General features: G+C 42.5%; 1 non-coding gene across 1 annotated transcript; it reads right to left on the minus strand.

The window, feature by feature from the left end:
- Positions 1 to 2,085: 2,085 nt before the first annotated feature.
- On the minus strand, positions 2,086 to 2,246 carry LOC115072016. Its single transcript, XR_003851076.1, has one exon. It is a non-coding gene; the product is annotated as a U1 spliceosomal RNA (small nuclear RNA).
- Between the last annotated feature and the right edge of the window lie 9,843 nt (positions 2,247 to 12,089).

Raw genomic sequence — 12,089 nt, forward strand, 5'->3', positions numbered from 1 at the left:
CATAGAACTGGGAAAATGAACAGCAGACCCCAATCTTATCTAAAGGAATGTTGGCAACTGATTGCTGCTAGATGAGGAAGAGCTGATCTTCCTAAAACAAGGAACTATAGATGGGCTGACTAGACTCAGCGGATGGACTAGTACTAGGGAATGGCTGGGGGCACTGATAACACAGTGGCTGGTAACAGGGATGACAGAGCATACGGGCCCCAGTGCCGGGGGGGTGTTGGCTGTGGGAGGGTGCCATTTGGGATGGGGGTATAAAGATGAATAAGATTGTTTTGGATGTTCTGTATGAAGCACACAAAAAAAATCAATCAATAAAAAATGAGTTATATTTGAGGAAGAAGCATAAAAATTTGCTTCATGTTAATTAGTAGCTATAAAAACATTACCATTGAAATTTACCTGATGACTTCATATCCATGCTCAGGTGCCAAGGATCTCAGAAAGTAACCAACTATGACTAGTAATAATCAGATATATAGAGATTAGAGATATACGTACAAACATGTGTTAGCTGTATTAAAAATGAGTAGTTCTGTATGAAATGGTATATTTTAAAATGAAATGGAGATCTTAAGTTAAAACCACATACAATTTTATGTCTTACAGAGTTTATACTGGGTACAATAATGTATAACTGTATTAATTCAACACTGTGAACCTAAAAAATTACAGCCAATTTTGAAAGAGATGCATCTTTGTTCTGAAACTGTTATTGACTATGTCAATGCTGTTGTAATGAAGTACTTCTACTAATTATGTGGTTATTAAATAATTTGAAACAAAACAAAACAAAAAACACTGACCAAATGGAACTTGAGGGTGAAAGGGTTTATTTAGCTTACACTTACAGGTCACAGTCAATCTTTAAGAGAAGTGATGGCAGGAACTCAAGGCAGAAACTTGGAACAGAAACCATGGAAGAAGGCTATCTACTGGCTCACCCAACTTTCTTATACAACCCAGGATCACAGAGGAAGCATAGTCCACAGTAGGCTGGACCCCCCCATATCAATCAACAATCAAAGACAATTCACCACAGACATGACCACCAGTCAATCTGATTTGGAAAATCCTCAGTTGAAGCTCCATCTTCATTGTGTCAAGTTGGCAATAAAAACTCATAAAGACAGTGGGATGAGCTGTACCAGCTGGAAGGTCTCCAGAGAGGCTTCATTGTAGAGTCTTGTTTCAGAGCTATAGAGCTGAGTCCAGCTACAGAGGTGAAAGGGCAGTGTTGGGTCCAGATAAATGAATAGGTGGACAGATAGATGGCAGGACCAAACAGGTAAACCAGTGGACAAGCAGAGCAATTTGAGCAGGCTACAGAGCTAGGGCAGAGCACTGAGACTGACCCAGACCACTTAGAAAAATGGCAACCTGAGCTAGGCAAGCTGGTAAGACCTGTGATGCCAGCACTCAATAGACAGAGGAAGAAGGAGCACAAGTTCATGGCTAACTTTGGTTCCATACTGAATCTGAAGCCATCCTGAATTGCAATGCGAGAAGCTGCCTTAGAAAAGAAAGTCCAGAGAGGGTGGATAACTGCAAGGAAGAGTTTTCCAGACAGCTGGTCATTTACTCATATGAACTCACAACAATGGTAGCGGCATGCACAAATCCTATGCAAGCTCAAACCAGACAAAATCTCAGCATAGACATTGGGGAAGTGGGTAAGAAATCCCAACCCAACCTAAGGACTATTTGGCAATTGATGGTGGCTGGATGAGGGGAAGACAGTGTCTGATAGGAATGGGACTCTTGGTGGGCCCAGTGGATAGACCCACATTTTGAAGGACATTTGGGACATTTTTAATTTAAAAAAATATTTATTATCTTTATTTTATGTGTATGAGTAGATTGCCTGCAGGTATGTAAGTGCACCCATGTCGTGCAATGTCCACAGAGATCAGAAGACGGTGTTGGATCCCCTGGAACCGGAGCTATGGGCAGTTGTTAGCCACCATGTAGGTGCTGGGAACTGAACCTGGGTCCTCTGCAAAAGCAGCCAGTACTCTTGACAGCTGAGGCATCTCTCCAGCTCCATTGGAGAATATCTCTATTGTGTATGTGTGTTTTCTTAGATTTTAATTACAGTCCTCCACTATAACAAATTATGTAGTTGTGTTTCGCACATTTGGAAAATCACAGGGGTCAGCACAATTCGGAGTACAATAGGTAAGTCTCACTCTGGGAAAACCACGTTTATGACCATGGTATCTCCCCTGCCAGGTAAATATCACTTGTGTGTTTTACAAGGTAATGGCTACACACCTAACATAGTTTTAAATCATCTGTCTTATGATATATGTCTTCATAAGTTTATGAACTCTAGATAACAAAATGAATCAAGTTCTGATTCATGCCCACAATGGCTAAGTTCTTACAGTGCCATTCCAGAACATAGCTGGGAAGAGATGAACAGCAGCATATAATTATATATTTCCACCACACAGATCAGTAGACACAACACAGGAGCATAGATAGTAGTAAAATGTCATCAGATGACTAGGAAGTGTCACCATGAACATAGCTGTTTGTCAAAGGGGAATAAGAGTTTATTCAGAGCCAAATATAAGTGACCATGGGTTAGGAACATGGATTTAGATTGCTGAGTGACACGTTCCCCTATGGAAGAAAGTGAACACATTTTTATTCGCACAGAACAAGCAAGAGAAAGTAAATCAAATTCATTGATGAGGTAGGTAGGTACAAAAAGTTAGTAAATCTCTACTATTGTTTTCAGATGCCATTTTCTGTTTTCTGGAGACAGGTTCTCACTGTGTAACTCTGGCTGGCCTGAAATTCACTGTGTGGACTAGGTTGGCCTTGAACTCATAGAGATCTGCCTGCCTCTGCCTCAAGAGTGAGTGCTAAGACTAAAAGTGCACAACCACCTGATATCAGTGGCCTGATAACATTCTTAGTTTGGGGATTTGTGAAAGCTAGTGGTCTGCTTAGTTAATACATTTCAAAAGTTTTACCTAATCACCAAAACCATGTTAGCTCTGATACAGAGGTTGGTAATCAATAGCTACTAAGGGCAGTAAAGAGACCCAAGATAACGGTCCAGATCTGCAGTGTTCCGTTCCACCTCCATGATCATGAAGTTCTAGTCAGTTGGTCTGTAGAAAATTCAGCACTAATGTGTCTTTTTTATGAAACTTGAATTTACAGAAATGATGAGTATTTAGCATGTACTGTCTTAAAACATATAATCTAGTTAAATGTAAGATTTTGTACTGTAATCTTGAATAACAGTGGCTATTAACTGGTTCACACAATTTCTGAACTTTTAACCATCAGCTGTGTTTAGCTAATATGAACCAGCTCTAGCAAAAACTGTGGTCTTCTCCCAATAAAGACAATATGATTAGGGCTGTCAAGATGGCACAGCATGTGAAAGCACTTGTCAATCTGATGGCCTGACTTGAATCCCTTGACCCACATAGGAGGAGAGAACTGGTTCTGTCAAGTAGTCTTCTGACCTATACACATACACACACACACATGCATGCACACATGTACACAGTCTATAAATAAGTGAAAAAATATTTTAAAATGGTATTATTAGGTAAAGCAGTATTAGTATATCCCATGCCTTTGAACAACTATAGTAACATTCTCCTAATCAGATAAATTGTGAAAATGACTTCTGCCCTTCATCTCAATCACTAGTCATCAAGACAAGCGTTCATTAATCTGTTCATTACTTTCTACTTTGAAAGTGATAAAAATGTAAAATAAGGACAAACATAGAAGGAAAGAAAGGAAGAAAGAAGGAAAGGAAGGAAGGAAGGAAGGAAGGAAGGAAGGAAGGAAGGAAGGAAGGAAGGAAGGAAGGGGAAAAAGGAAAACTTCAGACACGTAGCTAAAATTTCAGAATAATTCACAGGGTCATAAAATCGCCCCTAAAACTCCAGGCAGTCTGTGTCATTTTATTGACTCCCTTTTGCTCAGAGCTCTTGAAACTGGTCATCCTCATCATCATCCTAAGGCTAGTACCTCAAAGTCCTCTTTAGGAACAAAATGGATGAGCTGCGCTCAGCCCAAGTTTTCATCTCTTTTGAAGCACTTAGCTCAGTGATGCATAACACACTCAGTGATGCCCTATCCCCTTTATGGAAGGATTCCTTCACTCAAGAGCTGGAGTGCATCTGCATAGCTTCAAAACAATCTTGCCCAAAGTCATACCTTTCCTGGAGCAGCGCACATCCAATGACAGATTTTAGTGGGATCACAGAGGCTCAGCCTCACTAGATATAGTAGATTAGGCCAATGCATTATACATAGTGCGGCCCTGACACAAGAAGAAAAAAAGGTGAAATAAAATTAAATTAAAAAGGTCAGTCTTTGCTGTACAGCTCTGATGAGCCACTTTAGCCTATGAACTCCCTAAGGATCTGCTAGGCTGCAGTCAGGCTGGCATTGTAACCCCATTTCTTTACCCAAGGCTATTCTCTGTCTCTCTTCATGGGTATCAACCTCAAGACCACTTTCCGATGAACTTCCTATATGTTGCGTTCATGTTAAGAGTCTGATCCTCAGAGAACCTAACTGGAATTAATGTAACTAGGGCTGACATTTTAAAGCATCTTTTCATTATGTGGGTTGAGGGCAGGCCAGTGACTGGAATCGGGAGCCATCTGCTCAATCTATGTGTCCTGCATAGTCCAACCACCAGGACCACCTTGAAGGAGTCAACAGCACACTTCCTCCTTACTCTTACATTCAGGGCATTTGGATGTTAGATCTATCATCAGAAAGCACATTCTAAAATAATTGCTCCACAGAAGAGATTGGGAAAGTCTTTCTGTTTCCCCATGTTAAAGATATATATGCCTCAATTAAAGTAAATTAAATCTCCATCCTGCATATCAACTTATGTCTTAAATTCTATTATCTATCAGTGATTAAAGTCATTAACATAAAGAAATTTCAATACAAATGACTCTCCTTTTATACCAGGCCATGACCTAATATTTAAAATTTTCATATAGTTATTCTGGTTATCTTTTTCTTTTTAACATTCCCTAAAATTTATTGACATAAAATGACAACAATCACTTACTACTGTCATGTCTCAAGATTCTGGGGGTTGACTGCTGTCATCACGGGTGTGGTATTTCAGATACAGATATGTTTGTGTCTTTCTCCAATGTCAGAATTTATTGACTATCAATAAATTCACAAGCAACATCAGTTTTGTTGGATGTAATTCGCCTAGTATTCCTGATTTTGCTTGATAATATGTCTATCTGCAATCCCAGGTTGTTTTATTCCTATCCAAAGTACTATATTAACTTCTCAGATCTCACATTACTTCATGCAGTTATGTATATGTTAGAGAATGAATAAAAAAAAGATGAGAGAGACTGCAGTTCAAGAGGCCTTCCTGAAGACAGAGTCGGAGTATTTATAAATATGGGAATCATTGCAGGTCATTAGGCAAGATATGAATAAAACCAGTCGCAAAGTTGTTGGAGGCCTGCAGAGGAAGTTCAAGACTGAGTCAGAACAGTTCTGCACCTGAGCCCAGAACAGGATCCAGTCAATGGCAGTATGGGCTGTTGTCATGCAGGGCAACCAACATGCAAAGTTTAAGTCCCTTGTTGATCCCGCGATGCGTGCACTAGACCAGGGCTGTCCAACCTTTTGGCTTCTCTGGTCCATGTTGGATGAAAAAGAATTGCTCTTGGCCACACATTAAATACAAAGGCACTAACAAAAGCTGATCAGAAAAGAAGGGCTTGTGTATAATTTTTGTGATATATGTCACACTAGATTGTTAAAGTCTTCACATAATAATCTTAAATTATGAGGCACTTCATTTGGAGTCTTTCAAAGTCATCAAGCAGGCCCCAAGTTTGGGATTACTAATAAAGAAAATGAATATATCTAAACCCCATATGACAAACCCATGAGTTAATCAGAGTTACTCAGGATGACTCTCAAAAGCTACAGACCTGGAACTCTCTGCACCACTTGCAGGCATCTGGACAGGTCAGAGAATATGCTCCAGGCAACTCTGGTGGTCAGAGTACAATACTGCTTCCATAACTTTGGGGAGGGGCCCTCTGTGTATCTTGTTAGTTTCAAGAACTTTTTGAGACTTGAGAGCTGTTTTCTTCCTGAGTCTTATGAACCTTTTCCTTCCTTCTTGCAGGAAATGTTTCAATTTAGAACTTCCTGAGCTCTAACTCCCTCCAGGATGGAATCCTTCAGCTTGAGGAAATGGTTACACATCAGACCTTCCCAGCCTGGAGCTTTGACCAGGTTTACAGTACCAGATGTGAATTCCCTTCCGTGGAACAGGCCTCAAATCCAACCAGAAAGTGTTTAGTTACTCCTATGATGAACTTATCATTTTTGCACCAGTGGGCATGTCTTGGCTGGGAGTTGGTAGAGTAGCTAGTACACAGGGTTCACAGCTGTAAGACCTTTGATGACAGTTCTCTAGCAGCAGCCTGCATGATACCTTCTTGCACTATGAGGGCTAGCAGCAGGCAGGAAGCTTCTAGCTCAGTTCAAGCTTGGTCTCTCTATGTTCTGCACCAAAGTGTGTGGTGTCCTCAGCAATAGGATATTATCACCTGGTGTTAGTGGGCAACCCAGAGGAGTGAAAATGACCTGCACTGTTTTGGAGGCCTCTGGGGTCTTCCTGACCAACAACTCCTAGGGAGGTATCCTATAGCTGATGCTGGGGTTTTCATTGAATAACCTATGGCTTTGGGAGCAATAACCATGCAGGGTACTTACTTCTCTTTTTGCATTAAATTATATATATATGGTTTTGTTTTTCTTTTTGGTCTTGAGACAGGGTCTCCCTGTTGCTCCAGCTGGTCTGGAACTCACTATGTAGACCAGGGGATGGCCTTGAACTCATAGAGATATGCCTGCCTCTGCCTCCCAAGTGCTAGGATTAAAGGTGTGCACCACCACGCCCAGGCTTAAATTATATATTTTAATTAGCTTACAAAATAGTAGCTTTCCGTATGGCTAAGGATGTACAAATTTAGGGGGTTTTGTGTCATACAGCACTTGATAGGATTAAGCAAATAATAAAATCTTTTCAACTTTTAGGCTCAACTTATCTATCTCACTTCTAAAAAGTAAAAGATGTCACCATAGTCAGACTAAACACTTCTAAGGATTTCTGGAATTGGTGGGGATTTAGTTCCTTAGCCTTAATGAAATTCATAGTTAATGATGATTAGAATACACTACCCATTTTTGACATTTTTGCATGAAATTTTTTGATGTACTTTGTAGGCATACTTCATTAAATGTAAATTTTGGTGGTAATTGCGTGATCTTCTATTAATTCTACAAGTCCCTCTCTATGTACCATATCCAGGACACCATCAGTAAGTATACTAGATACTTTGACAATGGACAAGGAAAATCGCTTTTCATATTTTTTACTGCTTTGCCCAAATCTCCTGCTTTAGTTGTGTCCTTTAATGGCACTAAAGGATCCGTTTCTTCAGTGGTGTGTTCCTCATCAATTCCTGTAATTAAAATGTCAAGGGAAGCATGTCTCTAGCATCAGTTCTACCATCCATCTCCAAAACATGAAATTAAAAAAATAATAAATTAGATTTCCATGTGTTTGTGTGTATGCGTGTGCATGTGTGAGCACATACATGCCATGGCATGCATATAAAGCTCAGAGGACAACTTGCAGGAGTTGATTCTCTCCTTCCACCATATGGGTTCCTGGGATGGAACTTAGGCTGTCAGGCTTGGTTGCAAGTGCCTGGTTCAGCTCACCTGCTGAACCATATCATTGGGCCCAAAGTATTAAATTTAAAATAAGTAAATTCTAATGTTACGTTTTATTCTTTGATCATGTTTATGATTGTTCTTTTAAGTTCTGTGTTGTGGGGTTCCCTGGGGTGCTCATTGTAGTACACTTCTTTAGGACTGGTGGCTTTTGTTGGGGACATATTCTTTTGGTTTTTCATGTTATTTGCGTTTTTGAATTGTCATTTGGACATATAGGTGTCTTTTGTTGGTTGTCTATCTGATAGGAAATTCTATTCTGCCTTTGTTTAATTGAAGTTTGGTTCTGTTTATATTGTTGATATAGCTTGGTTTCTTTTTGTTCAGGTATGAAAAATTTGTGTGTGCTTCAGGTCACACAGAGAAGTAGGCTGGTCTGTGGCAGGCAGATCAGGAGAGGGGCCAAGGGAAAGCAGGGGATGGAGACAGCTTGAGGAAGGCCTAGCAAACTACACAGAGTATGTGTGGGCCCTGTACCTGGAGAATACAGTTAGTGTGGTAGCAGGGGGTCAGGATGCATTGGACAGCATCTGGACTAAGAGGGTAGTCCAGAGATCTGAGGAAGAAAGAGCAGGAGCAGGCCTAGGCCCAAGGCTGAAAGGAGGACAGAGTGTGGGGAGAGAGTGGAGCTGCTCAGCGTTCAGGGGAATCAAGGTGCAGTGGACAGGGTCTGACTTACCTGGGTAGCAGGCAGGCGTGTGGCAGGCAGATCAGGACGGGGGCCAAGGGCAAGACACAGGTGGGGACAGCCTGTGGAGAATCTAACGAACTAAGCTGGAGAATTGTAGTCTGGATTCAAGAATCTGGATGCAGTGTGCAGGTCTGGACTAAGAGGGTAGTCCAGAAGATCTGGGGAAGAAAGAGCAAGAGCTGTCCTGGGCCCAAGGCTTAGAAGGAGGACAGAGTCCAATGTTACATTTTGTTTGCCATCACATGATGGCAGTGTTGGGCATAGCACTGATTCTGTGAAAATCTCCCTTCTCCATTAGTGGCATACTCATTCAATTATTTTCTTTATTTCCCAGTAAGTTATTTTGCTTTCATTGTTTTAAAAAAGGAAGGGAGGATAAATAATTGAATGCCTTATTTGACTGGAGATAAAAACCCTTACACGCCTCATTTGATTGGAAAATTTAAATGTTTTTCATTTGCCATTGTAAACTCAAGAACAAGTTTATATATTTTTGTACATAGTTGTTACATGTAAGGTAATCTGCTTGAAGTAGGAGTAACTCACTCTTGAAAAAAAAGAATTCTGGTTTTCCCTTTAAGTCATTTCCTATTAAAATAAATTTCTTTTTTTTTTAATTAAAAAAAAAAACCTTTTTCTTTGAAAAGACAGACTTTTTTCTTTTTTGGTTTTTGGTTCTTCTATTTGGTCCTTATAACACAATCCTTGACACACACCAAGTTTGGCGTTATTTATGCATATAAGGCTTTTCCAATTAGTTTTTGCAAACTTGCTCAAATTCTCTATAAATAGTAGCCATTCTTATGACTATCAGGTAAAATTCTTTTTGGAATGTACAAGCAGACCCATAGCTTCTACAAAACCAAAGGCTAAGAATGCTATCAGAGGGCTGGAGAGATTGCTCAGTGGTTAAGAGCACTGGCTGCTCTTGCAGAACCCACATGGTGGCTAACAATTGTCTGTAATTCCAGTTCCAGGGGACCCAATGCCCTCTTCTGTCCTCTCTGTTCAAGTCCTTAGCCCATCTTTTTATTGGGTCATTTATTTTCTTGTTTCTTTGTTTTTTGAGTTCTTTGTATATTCTGGATATTAATCCTCTGTCAGATGTGTAGTAGGTAAAGATATTCTCCAACTCAGTGGGTTTCCTTTTCACTTCTTTGGTTGTTTCTTTTGATGTTCAGAAGCTTAATGAGGTCCTACTTGTTGATTGTTGACTTTAATGCCTGAGGAACTGATGTCCAATTTAGAAAGTCCTTTCCTATATCTATATCTTGTAGGGTACTACTGTTAGGGAAAGAGGAATTTACTGCTTGTCTGAATTTACTGCTTGAATTTACTTGTTTGAATTTACTGCTTGTAACCAATTAACTCAACTGGAGACACAGGCATCTGGAGATAGGGGCAAGTGCTACAGTCCCCGTAACCTGACCTGTCTGGTCTGTGTCATGTCTGTAGGCATGTCTGCTTACACAAGATAACAAGGAAGGGCTGTGCCAGGCGCATACCACCCATCCCTCCCCGATTGGGACACCTGAAGGGAGTTGTAACATTTTTCTTGAAGTTATTGGTTTGTGAAATGCTTGCTTTGAAACTATTGGTTGTATAAATGCAGGCTTTTGTGTAACAGTTGTGGGAGCCTATATAATCTTTACCTGAAATTGCCTCAGGGTCGATCGCTCTAACAAGACCTGAGTGTATTGGAAGGACGGTCGGCCCCAGCTAGCTGGTTTAATAAAACCCTGCTTGATTTTTGCATCTCCATACTCGTGCATTTGTTCTCCTGAAGAGACCCACCGAATCACGGACCCTAATATTTTGGGGGCTCGTCCCGGATTCGGGGGGGGGCTTCTGGGGGAACAAAGGACGAATGGAGGCAGAGTTTCTTTTCTCCTGACAGGGCAGTGTAATTCGAGGGTTGCCCCCTCATGTCTGTAAAATCCAGAATAAAGCAAGAGTCACCATCTCATGTCTGGTCTCGGGTTAGTAATCCCAAGTGAGGAAGTCCAGGTTCAAGTCTCGGCACCTAGGTGAAAGTCCAGGTAACCAGCCCTGGCCCTAGGGTCCGAGTGTCTTGGCCCTAGGAAGGAAGCCTGCCATCAAATCTGGCGCCTGAGGAGGAAAAAATCGAGCTGGTCACTCTGAGGCAGTCCGAGTGGACGCCATTTGGGAGAATCACGAGAAGTCTCAGGGATCCTGAAAGTGAGAGTGGTGAGTGCAGCATGCGTCTGAGTGAAAGAAGGACTGGTCCGAGCGAATGCAGTGAGATGTGGTGCGCGTGCTTGATAATTGTGCTAATTATCTTAATAAGGGGGGGGGTCTGGTTTTGTATTTTTCTCTACGCTCCCTATTTTAAACCTTCCCTTCCTATCTGTATCTCCCACTCCTCTCCATCCCTCTCTCCAGCCACTGAGAAAGCCCCGCGGGCACGGGTCGAGCAAATAAGAGCCATTAGGGCACTCACCGCTGAAAGACTCCCGTGAGAGGATAAGGAGGTCCCAGGCATGAATCCCAGATAAATTCACGTCCCCCACAGAAGAAAAACTGGGCAACGACAGGCACCCGTCCACAAGCACACCCACTGGCCATCATTGTTTAGAGTGGCATCTTAACTTCTCCCTTTTCATCTCCCTCTCTCTTCTGTGACATCCACCATGGGCCAGACTCAGGCCACTCCTAAAAGTTTAATCCCCTCTCACTGCTCGGAGGCGAAGGAGCGGGCTTTGAAATTGGGCCCTAGCATCAGGAACGGTAAGTTTCGCACTTTATGCTCGACTGAATGGCCCACCTTTGGAGTAGGTTGGCCGACCCAGGGGTCCCTTTCCCTGGACACCATCGGCAAGGTCAAGGCTGTCATTACCCGGCCTGACCCAGAGGGCCACCTGGATCAACTCCCCTATATCCTTTTGTGGGAGAATCTGGCAGAGGATTCCCCCATCCTGGTTAAGGCCCCTCTTGGTGAGAAAGCCTCATGCTTGCCCACCTAAAGTCTCCATCATGGTCACCCAGGAAGGCTTGAAGTCCTCCAGTTGCAGAGGTGGGGATCCTAGTACTCTGCCAGTTCTCCCCGAGAGCTCCTCCTTCTACCCCCCTTTGCCTGTTGAACAGCCGCCACCTTATGCAGCTCCACGAGGAGGAGAAGCCGAGGCGGCCTATGGAGGGGGAGATGGAGCCGGGGGTCCCCATGGGAATCCAGTGGTTGCCCCCTCCCCAGACTCCTTTACAGGAGAGGATAGACGACCTGGGGAGGTGGGAGGGATGCAGTTAAGGTCTCGAGGAAACAGGGACTGAGGGGGGGAAGCTCCATCCTCCACCACAGGAGGAGCCATGCCATTTCTGCCAGTCTGAATGGTCGGCAGCCCAGATGGAGTTCAGCAGTATCAATACTGGCCATTTTCCTCTAGCGATCTCTACAATTGGAGGACCCAAAATCCTCCCTTTTCTGAAGACCCTAAGTGTCTAATAGGTTTGGTAGAATCCATTATGTACACCCATTGTCCCACATGGGACGACTGCCAGCAGCTACTTCGCACCCTCTTCACAACAGAAGAGCGAGAACGCATCCTGAATGAAGCCAGGAAGAATGTCCTGGGAGAAAATGGGAGGCCCA

This window comes from Nannospalax galili, unplaced genomic scaffold (genome assembly GCF_000622305.1).
Source record: "Nannospalax galili isolate Female #2095 unplaced genomic scaffold, S.galili_v1.0 scaffold18, whole genome shotgun sequence".
Taxonomy (NCBI): domain Eukaryota; kingdom Metazoa; phylum Chordata; class Mammalia; order Rodentia; family Spalacidae; genus Nannospalax; species Nannospalax galili.